Source organism: Castor canadensis, chromosome 10 (assembly GCF_047511655.1).
Source record: "Castor canadensis chromosome 10, mCasCan1.hap1v2, whole genome shotgun sequence".
Classification (NCBI taxonomy): domain Eukaryota; kingdom Metazoa; phylum Chordata; class Mammalia; order Rodentia; family Castoridae; genus Castor; species Castor canadensis.
The window spans coordinates 127,298,188-127,314,757 of record NC_133395.1 but is presented as its reverse complement, the minus strand read 5'-3'; the positions used below and the strand labels follow the sequence as shown (position 1 = coordinate 127,314,757).

The 16,570-nt window shown below is 39.0% G+C and overlaps 1 protein-coding gene across 16 annotated transcripts in view; it reads right to left on the bottom strand.

Moving 5' to 3' along the window:
* Positions 1–16,570, bottom strand: part of Mitf (melanocyte inducing transcription factor) — a 357,640-nt gene that overhangs the window by 330,949 nt on the left and 10,121 nt on the right. The window contains exon 1 of one of the 16 annotated variants that reach the window (XM_074044220.1): positions 9,308–14,660. The exons of 12 other annotated variants lie outside the window; for them this stretch is intronic. The gene's annotated coding sequence lies outside the window, so the exon portion shown is untranslated. Of the gene's footprint in view, positions 1–7,143; positions 8,259–8,306; positions 9,272–9,307; positions 14,661–16,570 lie in introns of those variants that run through there. 3 more of the 16 variants (XM_074044217.1, XM_074044215.1, XM_074044216.1) reach the window with 3 other exon arrangements.

Here is a 16,570-nt window from a genome sequence, read left to right as displayed (position 1 = left end):
GAGAGACACACGCCAATTCTATTGACCAAGGTGAAATACCAAGGATCACTAAATGCCTCACTAATTTCTAGTCTAATTTAGAGCTTTCTAGTCCAACACACAGAGAAGTTGAAAAATGGAAAAGATTCCCAAGCCCGGTTTTAGCACTCCCAGTCATGCACCTGGCAGGCGACCGAATCCAGCTCTCCATTTCACATCTCTTACCCAGCATGAACATCCTGTCACACTTTAATCCCTTTGCCAGGGAAGTTCTGAATGCTGGGGTCATTTTTAAATTATATTAATTTCACATGGAATCATTTTTAAAAAGGAAAAAGTACTAGAAAAGAACTGTTGAAAATATTTTAGCATTTATTGTAATGGTAGCTGTTATTTTACAGGATTCTAAATTTCTGTACTTAAAGCTAAGATGGAGATAGCTTCTCTCTTAAGAAGCTATATGTGTTCTGCATCCCATCTAGAAAATTCTCCCCTGGCACACTACTAGAGAGTCATTTGGGACCATTCAAAACCATTAAGTCTATTAACTAATGTGGGCCAAGTCTCATAAACAAGTGTCATACCAACAGGAAATGAGTTAAACTGGCTTTCAAAGTCATTTAAGCAAATACTCAAAGTCAAGGGTGCCTCACAAGAGGCTTTCTCCTGGAATCCTCCTGCTCTTGATTCTTCAAAATTCCAATCAGAAATCACTGGAAGAGTTCAAGACAGAAAGAAAATAAAATTCCATTTAAATCACAACTTTGAGTTGGATTAAGTTACCATGTAAACAAGTCCCTAAATATTGCCCAAGATTCTCCAAGCCACCCCATATGTGGCAACAGAAGGTGCATGACAAATATTTAGGAAACCAACATGGAATAAATCCAGCTCCACCTATCTAAAGTCAAATTTCAGACCTGGAAATTCTACACCATGAACCATCACACCTGAGAGAGAAGGTTGTGAGCAGTTACAGTGGTGCTGTATATATTTTTATCATGTCTAAGTAACCTACTTATTTCCAAATGTGGCCACTTCCAGTAATTGCAAATGCTAAGCCTACATGTAAGAACATTTATTTCCTAAATGAAATCATTCTCATCTTTGAGCAATGCTCTCAAATTTACCCATAAGGAAGCCACTTCTAATAGAATCCATTCCTACTCCACCGGGCCTCCAGATTTAGGCACTTCCTACATTCAACCAACTGGGACCTGGCTTCACTTGCCTTGGACCCTGGCCTTATTTAATTGGCCTTCAGTCATAATTGTTTCTTGCCTTGGTACTTCATTACACTCCAAAGTTTCCGAAGGCAGGAATTACACTGTAGATTCATCTCTCCCATATGCATGGTACACACTCACTGCTGATTGAATGGAAAGGCTCTCAGTCTTGGATGTATTTGTCTCCCTTCCAAGCACTGAGCAGGCCCAACCCTGCTTAGCTTCTGAGATCAGACGAGACTGGACACGTTCAAGATGATATGGCCTTAGACTGTGTTTCTCTCAAAGTCTCCAACTAGTCTAGCAGATCAAAGAGAAAACCTACTCAAAAATTAGCTTAAATTGTAAGTACAATGAAATCACTCCAAATTATTAACCTAACCACACATGTGTTTATTTTCCTACTTGGAAAACCAGGAAACGGCCTTTCCTGGATAGGTGACTCTAAGAGTAATGAGGTAATTTCCTTCAAAGATGATGAGGTTTTCAGGATTCCCTGGAATGCACACCTACCCACTAATGTGTCATTGGTAATAGTACCCTTTGGGTAGAAGCAACACTGAAACATTGCAGAATTTCAAGATATATATATATATATATGTATATATATATATTCAGGTGTCAACATAATCTCATGTTGATAATCCCACTGCTAATGAATTAGAATAGAGTTACAAGAGAATTCCTCCAAATTTGCTTAACTGTTTCTATACTCCTGTTCCAAGAGTATTATTCACTCTGTCCCTAAGTGTGTGTGTGTGTGTGTGTGTGTGTGTGTAAAAGATGAATGAGAGAGCTTACTCCCAAACTATAGTTGCCATATTTCGTGAATAAAAACATAGGATGTCCAGTTAAACTTAAATATCAATGAGCAAAGAATAATTTTAGCCTAAGTATGCCGTGAAATACTTGGAACATAGCTATATTAAAAATTATTCTTTATCAGAAATTCAGATTTCACTGGAAATCCAGTATATTGTCTGGCAAACTTATCCCCAACACAGAAATTCTATTATTGAATCTTCAGTTTTAAAGCAGACAATGAAAAGCACATAGCAGAAAATGTATTTTATGAAGCCTTAACTTTTAGAAAGAACAAAGCAGTAATCAAATAGCATGACAGAACATTTAGAAAGCTCTATACAATGATGATAGCAAAAATGGCTGAGTAAGCATACTGAAAGCTAACTCCCTGCCAGGTACTATGCCAAACCCTTTGCACACATAATCTTATTTAATTCTCAATATATCCTTATGAGGTAGTGAGGTAGAGAGTCTGTGATTATCATCATCGTCGTCGTCATTATGCAGATAAGGCAGTTAAGATACAAAGAGAACAAGTTACCCAATGTCTCATAGAATGTAAGAGAAGACACACAAACCCAGGTAGGTGGAACAAAGGTCTTTCATGCGTAACTACTAGCTCATTTTATTACAGGTGGAGACAAAGAGAGTCTTAGTAATTCACCCGGGCTCACACAGCTACAAATCAGTGCTGCTGGGATTCAAGCCTCACACAGTCTGACTGGAGTTTATCTTCTGCCTCTCCCAAGCACGCACAATGGGGGATGCTCACTCTCCACATAGTCATAAGTCATAAGTACAGCGCTTGAGCCCAGAATGGCTTGCTAGGAATTTTATGAGATCCATTCAGCTGAATTTTGACTCTGGATTATTATAGGTAATTCTTGGCTGGATGGGGAGCATGGGGAAGATTTCTGTTTAGTGGAGAAATTGGTTGTTATGGCCAGTTCTGTATCTAAACATCTGTTTACAATATACCAATTATCTAATGCCCATTAGTCTTGCTGTACTAGGGAAAATTCTTGTTCCTGCACACAAATCCCAAACACCGGAACACAGATATGAACCTTATTTGAAGCAGCCACTAAAGCCAGCTTCAAGATCTAATTATGTGTGGAAGGACCACAGGAGCCAAGACTTTTCTTCTGAAACTAAACAATCAGGGTTATTCTGTATAAAACACCAGAAACTATAGCAAAGTAATGAACTTTACCTGCTGGACTTACCCATGGGAACCCCCATATGTCTTATTCCAGGTATTTGTCTATCTCTGGAATAAAGAGAGACATCTTAAATGTACATGTGTGTGTATGCTGTGTGTGTCCATGTGTATGTATGTATGCAAACACATGCACACGAGCCTGTGCAATACAAGGCATAGACCTTATCTTCTTATGTAACCTTATCCCCCAAAAATTATTAGAGGGAGCAGAAAGCATGTTCCCAAACTGTAAATTAGCTATAGGAAGGAACGGGGGCAGTGGATAGGATGGGTACTCAGAATTTCACTCCTTTATCTTATCAAGAATTCATTACAATCTAGAACTATCTATTTGCCTGGTTGTGCTTCAACTTAGAGCAGAGGCTTTCAGAGAGCAAAGACTTGTCCATCTCACTCACCAGGTGTTTCCCAGGTTCTAAGTACAAAAGAGGTGCCTGGTGATGTGATGAGTGAATCAATGGGCAATCACTTCACTGACACCAATAAGCACTGTTCACAGTCTTACTTCTGACCTACTTGCCCTTGAAATCTGTGACCAAGGTCTTTGCCCTCTTGCAATCACAACCTGTCTGCAGGGCTGCACAGTGAGTGGGTACAATTATTTCTCACAAAGATAGTTCAGCTGGAACCATCTTAACCAGCCTCTCGGATACCAAATCTGGTCACCTTCCAATCCAACCTTCATTTAGCAACCAGAATGCTGCTCCTTTGCATAAAGCCAGCCATGCTTCCCAGGGCTCCTGCCACACTCAAAGGGCCACACTATGTTATGCTCCCACCTGGAATGTCTTCTACTCATTCACTTTGCAGTGACCTTTCAGTAATGAACTCAAAGTTTACTTCTAGAAGACCTCACTCCTCCTTTCTCCCCTCAAAAGAACTGAGTTTTCCATCTTTTGGCCCTAAAGGAGCAATTACAGATCTAACATCATATTTATGCCACAGTGAGTTACAAGAAAGCACAGCCTGTGTCTGTCTTATTGGCCCAAAATTTTATCACTAGCATAGAGTCTGACATGCAGTAGATATTCAATAATCACATGCTAGATGTAGAAATGGGTTTCAAAGAGTAAAAGTGAAAAACTGTGGCTCTCATCATTTCTTGATATCTTATTCCACTGGAAAAACACTGTACCATTCATTACATTCTACCTGTATATGCTGAACCCACCAGAAAAAATGAAGGACCAAGGGTACATGCTGCTGTCATCACTGTTGTTTAAGTGAACACCTGATGACCAAGAAACTTCCCACAATGTTGTTGATTTGTAATTGGGCTTGAGGTACAAAAATGAAATGACCCAAAATCAAAGAACAAGTGTAAGGAACCTCAGAGGAAAGAAATAAGTTTCACCTCTTGAATCCATGACAAATCAATGGAAGGCTGGTACACTGAATTCAGAAAGGTCAAAGGGTCCTGCTGGGTTTGAAGGGGGTGGGGGAGAGGGATGGTTTATAATATCTACCATGGAGCAGCAAAGGGAAGGAGCAGCAGAACCCTGTACAGTGATCCCTGATCTACTCCTTGCACTTCATGTGCAAAGGAAGAGACAGAGTCTTCATGATTGATTAGCCCAAGGTCACACAATCAGACATAGCTTGGCCTTCAACCAGACCTCCTAAAACATTCACTCGTTCATCCAACATTTAGTGAGGAATTACTAAATCCAACATGGTGCTATTTGCTGGGATAAAATGTTGAACAAAAACATTCGTGGTCTCCAGTTTAGTGAAATGTACAGCTTAATTAATGCTTAATCCATAGTTCCTCTTACAACTTCATGATGTGCTCCCTACCTTTCTAATACTTAATGACACTTAGTAGATAACTATAAAAAATTTTTCTTAAGAGAATACCTCCTCCCTAATAATCCAATTATAACATTTCCTTCTTTCTCATCTTTATCCTATTTACCCAAATTTTTAAAACACATTTAATCAAAAAGTACAGTGACATTTGAAATATTTTCCAGATAGTTATACTATTCCAAAATCTCAATTCAAACAACTTATCACCATATTAGGAGAAAATGTTATCTAAACATATACAGATCTTCTAGTGCAAATTTTCCAGAGGTTGAACAATCATAACCCATTCTCAGGAACTTGAATCAATGCTTAGTAGTTCTTAAAATAATGAAATTCTATTTTTATTCCTAATCTAAACCTTAAAACTCAGAGTTAAACTAAATCCATTCCACCATCAAAGACAACAGCAAAGAACCCATCACCACCGTACATCAAATATTCTAGTATATGTGATTTTGATCAGCAATTCTTCTGTTTAATCTTATTTTTTGCTCTCAAAATGAGAAATTAATTAGTGAAAAAGTTAAGCAGAAAATGGGATTGCTCTAAAATCTTAAACTAATTTAATCAAAAAAATTTCAAAGACAATAAGTGACCCAAATGGAAATATTTACATATCTGTAATTTTCACTGAAGAGTTTCTGTTTTGACTCTGTGGAGAAAACATATGATTTTTCAAATTCATGTTGGTTTGCAAAATTCCAAGGCATGAAGTAGCACTTATTTCCATAAAGTAAAAAAGACACATTCTGGTCTTATTCTAAACAGGATGCCAGAAAACAAAACTAATACTGTGAACAAACAAATCTTAGCTAAAACTCATTGAAATAATCTAAATGGTTTTCATTCCAGGGAAAATAGTAAGTCAGCAGTTTGCATATGGCTGCCTTTTCTAAATACACAAAATAAGCAAAAACACCACCAGAGGAAAGTGCAAATGCTAAACCCTTTCTATTTCTGTTTCCACAGGACTGCAGTTCAATCAATAGCACCAAACCATTCTCGGCCATCCTTTGTGCACACTTCCAGGTAGCTTCCAACATCCCACCCAAAGCCCAGAGAAGTTCCTGGACAAGGTTCATAGAGCCATCACTCAAACCACAAAAAAAAAAAAAAAAAGATGAGAAAGCCTGAGGCCTAGCCTCTAGCTGTTAGAACAGGGAGTGGAAAGACAGAAAACTAAATATTTGAGGATATCAAGCGATCAAAACTGTCACAAAGAGCACCCAGTTAGGGGGCAGACCTAAGCATTGCTCAGAGAACAAAAGACAAAAAATTAAATGAATCAGAACCCTTCACCTAATACCAGTAACAGCCTGGAGTTGGTCAAAGATGACTGAGTAAAAATATTCTATATAAGGAAGCTTACTTAGGGAAGTATTCAAAACCCTTCACCCAGGGTAAAAGACAAAGTGCAAAATCATGAATGAGAAGACTGTCTGGGGTTATTAAGGGGCAAATGAGAGCAGCATCCTAGGCACTAAATTATCTTTTAAAAATAACAGAGAAAGGACAATGAAAACTGTGTTTTGAACTTCAATACAGAGAATTTATTTCCAAGCCCTCATCCTCCTACAGAACTTGACAAGACAATAATTAGTCAAGAAAATAGTAAAATGAGGAAGCAGTATTCTTTTACGATTTCTGTTAATCCCCACCAGCTGTAATTTAAGAAATTTGGTGACATCAGCATTTATATCTGAGCCAGCAAAGATGACAGAACTACAAGAGCAGAGTCATCTGAGAGGGGAAAAGAAACCTGGGGGCGACTGGAAATGCACAGGACAATGTGGAAAATTTATTCACTATGCAGTGAATCATTTCTCCAGCTTCAAACACCAACTGTGCCAAAAATAACATTAAAAAGTGGAAAAGGAAGCATAAGCACTCCAAACCTAATCAAATGATCCAGCAGAACTTGTGAAAAAAAATGTCCACTGAAGCAAACGAACCCAACATTTCTTAAAACAAGCAGAAAGCAATCTATCCACTTCTGAACAAGAATCAAATATTCAATATGAAATAGAGACTGAAACCCTTAAAAAAAATATGTGCTACACAAGAACCTGTAAACTGAGTTATGCTGGTTATCATTTGTATTACCTTCTTGAATGAACACAGGCTTAGAGTCAATTCCATGGTCTCCTCTTCATAAGCAGAGAAAACAGCTGGTGGGAAAACCACTTACATGCTTTGCAGGTGCCCCATTTCAGTTCAGAGACAGATTGGAAATATGTCTAAGTTCCCAACAGAAAGGCCATTAGCTTGTACTCAAGTCAGAATCAAAGGGAGAAGAAAACCACACCACACTTGACTGACCAAACAACCTACAGAAGAGAGTTGAAAACACTCACCAGGGCCGCCTTGGCCCTTTGGCTGAACATTGAGTCCACTCAACAAGCTCAGAAAGAAGATTATTATGGAGATGCGATTGCAGCCGCTCTGCCACACGCTTACATGCACCTTCTCTCAACACTAGGAAGGCTAAATTAGAGATAGAGTGATAATTAATAGGATCCTTGGCAGCAGGAGCTGGCTTCTTTAGCAAACCCGTAATTGCTGCCTACTTAAAATGACAGGGAATTCAGCCAGGAAGGAGGGAGGTGCTAATGATGGTAATCATAAAAGGTAAAATAGACTTTACATCAACAGGTTACTGGGCTCCCATTCAAAACTATGTCCTTATCTACAGATTCAGTAAATAATGACAGCAAGTAAATTCAACACCTTACAGGAGGACAAGAGATCAATAATCCTTGTAAGAAAAAGATTCAAAGAAATCTGATGAAAATAGGTCTCCCCTTCACAAATCCTCCAACCCTGAAAATATCATCAGTTGCTAATTAGATTATGAAAATAATGATTAATATGTACAAAATATCCTACTAGAGAAGAAAAAATTCCCATTAGTGGTATATTTCGACTTGTACTTCTTTTGTAAATAAATATTAGCTGTTGAGAAAATTTTAGCAACAGTCATAGACACTGTTTTTAATGCCCTATTTTGGATTAAAAGAATTTCCTTGTTCATGAACTCTCTAGGAAAGAAAAGGTAGCTAGCTCCAATGTTGTTTACCTGTTCCTTACCAGACTGCTGGCAAGGAAAGACAGGAGCAGCGTACGGTGTCTCCAGTTTTAACCTCTAAGCCCAGAAAATAAGATAGCACATCAACCTAAAAACCTTGATCACCAAACACACATCTAGGCAATATTCCCAGAAGACCAGTCCCCACTATACTCCCGAGCAAGAAACCTATGTAGCTTACCATCTTGAGATGCTCAGAGACACAGAGATGAGGACTCAGTCTTCTGCCATGGAGAGATGTCCGTGGAGATAAACCAGGGCAGCAGGCACATAGCTTCACAATGAGTAATGCTGCCCAGAACTCTCCATAAAACCAACTCCATAGGTAAAGACCTATTGCATTTGCTCAAGAAAGCCCAGGCTCACCAAGAAGAGTGCCTCAAAGATCCCCTGGTGGTTCTCCAACACAGCCAAGGACTTTTGATCTAGTTTAAGCCACAGCTCAGGAACCTTATTGGTAATGTCTCGTGGGAAACTTTAACATCTCCTGTAGGAATTCAAGATACATGAGAGATAAAGAACCAGGAGTAGAGGCACTGGAAATTTGAACAGTTTACACTTTTCTTTTTATGCCTTAGAATCAAGTGTCCCTCCCCCCTTTTTAAGTGTCATTTTCTCTCTTCTCCCACTAATAATGAAAAATGCTTTTGCATTTATTCTATGGATCTCTCACTCATCACTCATGGAACTCACTGAGTATATAGCTCATCATTAAAGCCATCAACTAGGATTTTTATAACTTATTCCTCTCTGTTAGATCATTATATCCTTTTATTGAAAATATTTAACTCAATACTTTGCAATGACTAATGTGCTTAGCACCCACATGTCAAGGCAGAAGTTATGCTCATTACACAACATTACGATGTTTCAAGAACTCTGGCATGTTAAAGATAAACAGTCCGAAATGGAACAGACTAGCTACAATTTTATGAAGACACATAAGAAAAGCAATTAACAAGTCAGGTTAGGGAAAAAAAGAGAGATGATTGAAAAACATCAAGGTGTTAGGAGCTACATGTTCGGTGGTAGTACACAAGGACAGCTGTGTCGACAAGACTGCCTGAAGTCATCAGGTAGCAACATTCAAAGAGGATTTTTAATAAGGAATAGGAAAAACCTACAACTTACACACCACACCCTTGAGACTGATTAAATAGCCACCAGCCCATCTTCAGTTACCTTTCTGTGATCCTTCTCAGCCTATCTCCTTTTATTCCTCAGGAGCAGCTCTGAGAACAAAGGACTACGCAGCCAGGCACGCTGTGAACACCTTTAATAGATATATCTATTTATCTTGGATTCAAACAGTCAGCAACACCCTGAGTCCTTTGTCTTTACTTCATCAGAACCAGTCCTCTTCCACTCCAAAATCAACATGAGTTGTCACTCCTGCTCATTTCCTACCCTGCCTCTCCCTCTGAACCCCACTATACCCTGTTATGACCACAGCATGGTAGAGAAGGGGGTGAGCTCTGAAGCTAAACAGTCTTTGGTTTAAATCTTGGGGCCACCCTTATTGGAATGATTTAGAAAGAAAATAAGCTAGCCTTGGTTTCTCCACCTACAAAATGGGATCCCACCTAATGTAACATTAGAATCACATTATACGGAGCTTTTTAAACATTTTACACCATAGCTGGGGGATAGTAAGTACCTTAATATGTTTAAAAGTCACCTAAATCTGAATTATTACTCATTCCCGCTATTTCAGTTTCTTAACATTTCTAACAGAGAAAACATTTGAAAAACCTCCACAGGTATCTTTTTTACCCTAGGACTAATACACACACACACACACACACACACACACACACACACTCACACATAAACAAGTCATTGATTTCATAGTACTCAAGGATACTATATGAAAATACAAAAGATACTTAAAGCACAACATAAGACACAGCCTGTAATGAGGGCTTTAAAAATACCAGACGATGGGCTGGGGGGTATATACAGCTCATGCTAGAGCTCTTGCCTGGCATGTGCAAGGCCCTGGATTTGGTCCCTAGCACCAGAAAAAAAGCCAGATGCTGCTGTTGTTACTATCATCACTCTGTGTTTTCTTTGCTATTATTAAATGGTGTGTTCTAACTATGCCAGGAACGGGAGGATAAAGAAGAATGATGGAGGGGGTAAATTCATCTATGATATATTGTAAGAACTTCTGTAAATGTCACAATATACTCCCAGTAAAAAAGAGAAATTTAAAAAAATTTGTGTGTTCTATCTGTTCTGCAACTTGAAACAGCCATCGCAAATAATTCTTCTTTCCCTCCTTCTAAAACAATTCCAAGCACTCCTAACAAGTACTCAGTTAATGTTTACAATTAATGACTATTCTAATAACTACAATATGCTAATTTTTAATGCATGAGGAGGACCAAAACATCACTTTGAAACTCCAGGCTGTGAGTGAGCTGGGCTGGGGTACTCCCTAAGCCATGCATCTGCTTTTAGCTAAATTCTTCAGCAAAGGCTCCATAATTGCTCTGCCTCTTTCCCCAGGATCCCACTCTCATACTTTATCTTCCTAAATAAAGGAGAGAAATGATACCAAAATAGAAAGTACCACATCTGAAAAGTGAAGCTCCAGTCAACTTTAAAAAATCTGGAAGTGAAGGGCCATTTCTACTGCAAACAAATGGAAAAACTCAGGTTCCTAGAAAAGCTTCATTAATGTGGCTTTCATGTTTAAGCTACAAGGTCTGAGCCAGAGGAAGAACTGCTAGCGAAATACGGCTATAAGAAAATAATTTTTAATGCAGTCAACTCTCATTAGTATGGATTTCCCATTTCCAGATTCAGTTGGTCACTAAAATTTATTTGTAACCTCCAAAATCAACCAATTGTGGGCATGCACAGGAGAGCAAGAAATTTGAGTAGCCCAATGCGCACATTCCCAGCTGAGGTCAAGCAAGGTAATAGCCTGCCTTCCTATTGCAGAGCTCATAGCAAACTGTAAACAAGTGTCCTTTCATGGTCTGTTTAGTTCTGCGTTTTTTGCATTTTTGTATTTTGTGTTGGTGACTCCCCTATTTACAATGGCTTCAAAGCAGTGCTATAAGAAGGCTGCAATGTGCCCTATGAAGAAAATACAGGTGTTAAGATAAGCATCCTTCAGACATGAGTTATAGTACTGTTGGTCAAGTTCAACGTGAATGAGCCAGTAATATACACAATATAAGCTGTCTTTAAACAGAAACACACATAAAAACAAAGTTATGCATTGACTGGTTGACAGTAATATTGCCACCAGAGACTCTCAGGAACTTATTTTGTATTTCCCTGAGCAATGGCTCAGTATTCACTAATTCAATGACTTTGTAGAACATTACCGCCATAAATAATGAGAACCGACTAAAGTTTATTACTCTCTTAGCACCAATAGTAGCAACAACAACCATCATCCATACTAACTTCTGTACTGAGAAGTTACACCAGGCATTATACACATTAGTTTCTCAAGATAGAAGCTATTTCCCCAGGAGGCAAGTTTGGATTTGCTGTAATACCAATACTTTGAAAATACCCAAAAAAACATTGCCTTGAGAATCCTAGGTATGCTTGTATGAATGAATGGATGGATGGATTCTCATAGAAGCTGTGTCCCATTTATCAATGACCAAATTTATTCCCACTCCTATGCACACAACAGCTGGCATTTGGGGTAAGTGCACTGGTATAGTTTTGAAAGATGTTGTACATACCCCACACATTTGAAAATCAACTATGTATTTGGTGTTTTGTAAATCATGGAGAATCCAATTTTTACTTATGTACTTGGCAGTGACAAGACCAGGGGAAAGCCTATAGCACTGCAGAACAATGATTCTGTGATGAACCACTTCTCATGCAAACTCCTAAATTCCCACAGCAATGGCAGCAGTAGTGAAAGAAATTGCAGCAGCAGGTGAGGGACAGGGAATATTAGCAGCAGAACTGTGACACCAGCAGCAGCAGCAACCAGCCTCTACGGCATCCTTTTTGTTTGGTTTGGTTCGATTCAGTGTTTTCAGATAGGATCTTACTATACAGCCCAAACTGGCCTAAGAGTGGATAACCTCAAACTTGTAATCCTCCTGCCTCAGCCTCCCAAGTCCTGAGATGCACCAATATGCCAGCCTCTACTGCACTCGTACTACAGGGAGCAGCTCATTGGCTCACTGGATCTTTACAGCAGTTGGATGAGAAGGGTACCCTGGTATCCATGTACCCATATCCATGTAACATAACTGAAGAAGGCAACCACCTACACCTACAATATAGTGGGAACTATTCCATTGAGAAACATGGTCACTATTCAGTCTAATCCCTTTCTGTTTTCTACTGACTAGTTTAGCCACAGGTTTTAGGAGATAAACTTTGTGACACCCAAGATAAGACAACAATCATATTAGTATTTGAGGGGGAACATTTAAAACTTAGATGCTAATCTCTTAAACAGCGATTACCAAGGAAAAATTCCCAGAGCATGGAAAATAGAAAGATCTTGAGGCTCAAGAATACAGGGGCTCATCCACACGCCATTGGCTCACGCCTATAATACTAACTACTTGGGAGACAGAGATCAGGAGAATCATGGCTCAAGGTCAACCAGGTAAAAAGTTCACAAGACCCCATCTCAACAGAAAAAAAAAGCTGAACATGGTGGTACACACCTGTCATCCCAAGCTATGTGGAGGCTGAGATCAGAAGGATCACAGTTCCAGGCCAGCCTCAGCAAAACAATTAGTGAAAGCCCATCTCAATAGAAAAAAAAAAAAAAAAGCTGGGCATGGTATGATATGCCTAGCATCCCAGGATGGCAGGAAGTTAAAACAGGAGAATTGCAGTGTAGGCTGATCTACACAAAAAACAATACCCTCTCTGCAAAATAGCCAAAGCAAAAGGGGCTAAAGTTAAGGTTCAAGCAATAGTGCAAGCACAAAACCCTGAGTTCAAGCCTCAGTATAACAGAAGCAACAACCAAAACAAAAGAAAAAAAAAAGAATACACAGCCTCATGGCTTATACTGATAGACAACTGCATAAAGTGGCTGTGGTACAACACATGATAAAGCAGGAAGTCACTGTGGAGAAGGCTGGAGTGGGACAGTTAGGGATCAGGGAGGCCCATGCCCAAGCAACAATGGCACGGAGCTGCCACACTGCCACATTCTCGCACAACCTCAATTAGTACATCTTATTATGCATCCTCCACCCAGCTCTGGGCTGTAATTATGATGAAAGGAAACACGTTGATAAAGATAAAGATTGTGTTGGCAACAAAAGGTAACCCCTTGCATGTAAAGAGTGTGTGCCATCCTTAAATAACACCCTCTTAGCATCCCACCGTTCCCCACTATTTGACCTGTATTAACTCAGAGGTCCTCATGCTCATTATCCAGGTTGGAGATATTCAGGCCTCCGTACTGCTATGGATTCTCTTCTCTTCCTGCTGACTGTTTTCGAGTTGTTCTCTCTTTATTAAGGTGTCCAAAACTAAAACTTCATTCAAGTCAAAAGCCTAATTAATGTCATGGATGGGAAGGTAACCAGAGTGAAGGACTAAGAACCAGGCTTTGGGCTGAGCATTCCACCCACAAATCTCTTTTAATTCACACAATAACCCTATAACTTAGATTGGATTTTTATCCATTACCCACTTTTGCCCTCTGTTGAAACAGAGGCCATAAGAATAACTTGACCAAAGATACATATCTAGTAGGTAGCCAAACTGGAATTTCAATTCAAATCTGTCTTATTCCTAAGTTTAGACTTCTTAGACTGGTTAAAATTCTTAACCAATTTAGAATAAAAACAAACCAGGGTTTTTTTCCTCTGGAAAAGGTCAGTAGACAGCAAAAGAAAAAAAAAATCAAAATACTTGGATCTAAGTAGATTGTGCACAGGGACTGATTGCATTTCTGGTAAGTAAGTAGTCTGGAAATTTTCTATAGGTTTTATTTGTCTGACCCGACGTTGGCCCTTCCCTTCTCAGTCTCTCCCTCACCACCAGGGAAGGGAGCAGCTTGATGAGAGCCACAACAAAGGGAAAGACTGCTATGTCAGGACAGCCTCATACAGCCTTGTGTGTGACGAAATGCATGCTGGCTGGTCACAGTCATTCCGCCCCTCTGTTTTGGAAGCTCCCACACTCTGTACACTGTCTGGAATTCATTAAAGATGGGAAAACAGGCTGACAGTTGTATTTCAAATTTTATTCAGCAGAAGTTTTGTGAAAAACAATTTGGTCATGTGGACATGATCAAAACCACCGTCACCCTCTTTCTCAACCAAATCTTTCAGTCAAGTGACTGCAGTCTGCTTCAAGTTTCACACTTTCAGAGTCTGGAGTAAACTGCCACTCCCTGTTGACATTTGGGCCAGGGCTCCTTAAGGTACTAAAGATAGGTAAATTTCAAGTCACTCAGCCACCACACTTTTTTTGCTTTATGTATTATAATTTTTCCCCATTTTTATTAGGATATATTCGTTGTAAAGGAAGGATTCATTGTGACAATTCTGAATAGCCTTACATTGTACATTGGTTAGATAACCCCCACCATCTACTCCCTTCCCCACAACTCCCCCCACCACCCTACTTAAAGCAATTGCAAGAGGTTCAGCTCTGTTTCATATGTGTATATGAAGCCCATCAACCATATTCCCTCACCTTCATCTCCTCCGTTCACCCTCCCATCAACAAATACCCACACACACATTGTACCTATTTTACAGTCCTGTCTTTCATTGTCAATTCAGACATCACATTTACAGATGAAATGAATCTTATCTTTGGTAAGCTTAGTCATCCTTATCATTGAATTTGTCTGCTATTTAATCACGAACCCCTTTTTGGTTTAAACATGGTTAATTTGGGTATTTTGCCCAAGCCCATACATGATTTATATCCCACATCTTCACAATGCTTTCTATTTCAAGTTCATTGAGCAAAATCACTCACCACATTACCTCAGAGAAATGATTTTCAAAGTGTGACACCTCCCTAACAGTCACAACTTTGTTAGAAATGCAAACTGGCAGACCCAACCATGACCTAAGGAGTCAAAATGTACAGCAGAAGGCCTCAGGATTTACTATAAATCCATATTGAATTATTCTGATATTGCTGCTTTAGAATTAAAAGAGCCATAGTTAGGATCAGAATATATTTGATTTGATCTAAAAATAGTAGAGTGTTGTTAGTACTGTCAGGCCAGACATGATCATTGATCATTGATAATAATTACTTACTGGATTAAGAGGGAAAAAGGGAAAGTCCTCTATAGAAAGTGATTTATTGGATTTAAATTAATGAGGTAAGCTCCCAAGCAAATCCTGAAGCTCACTTGGACTAGGCAATGTGCATCTCTCTGAAACCAACCCCTGTCATTAAGACCATGTGACAAGGCCTGTGTCAAATTCTCCATTCCTGGAACCATGAAACTGAACCATAAGGACTGAGCATGTGAAAGGAGTTGTTACAAAACTTTGAATGGGATCACATCACATTAAAAAGCTTCTTCATAGCAAAGAAAATAATTAACAGTCAAAGAGATAGCCTATAGAATAGCTTACAGAATCTAACAGGAGATTAATACCCATAACATAAAAAAGAACTGAAAAACTTAAACACCAAAAAAGTTGTCCAATCAATAAGTGGGCAAATGAATTGAACAGATATTTTTCAAAAGAAGAATAAATAAGAAAATAAAATAAAGAAGTGGTGGCAAGGATGGGCAGGGGAAAGGGACCCCTGTACACGGTTGATAGAAATGGAAATTAGTACAGCCATTCTGGAAATTAGTATGAAAGCTCTTCTAAAACTAAAAGTACAATTACCATGTGATCCTGCTATACCACTCCTGGTTATATATCAGAAGAAATCAAAATCAGCCTACAGTACAGACCTGCACACCCATGGTTATTGTGGCACTATTCACAACAGTCATGTCATGGAGTCAGCCTAGGTGCCCATCATAGCCTAATGGATGAAGAAAATGTGGTGTATATATTCATAATGGAGAATTATTCAGCCATTAAGAACAAAATCATGTCATTTGCAGGAAAAGGGATAGAACTGGAGATCATCGTGGTAAGTGAAATAAATCAGATTCAGAAAGACAAGCATCACATGTTTTCTCTCATATGTGGAATCTAAAAAGAAAAGAAAAAAACATGAAAGTAGAAGAGGGGCTATTTGGGAAGAGGAAGGGTAACAGCAGGAGTGGGAAGAGGGGACAAATCTGGGTAACAGAAGGACAAACTTGACAAAAGTAAGTTAGATGCATATAAGAAAATGCCATGGTAAAACCTGTTATTTTACAGTTAATATGAGCCAATAAATTTTTAATAGAAAAGAGATTAACAGGCAAAATAAGTGTCTACTAGGTCTGCTAGTGAGAACTGACTAGAAAGATGTCAGTCATATGTATCCAAGAGTGAGAAAGGAGCCACA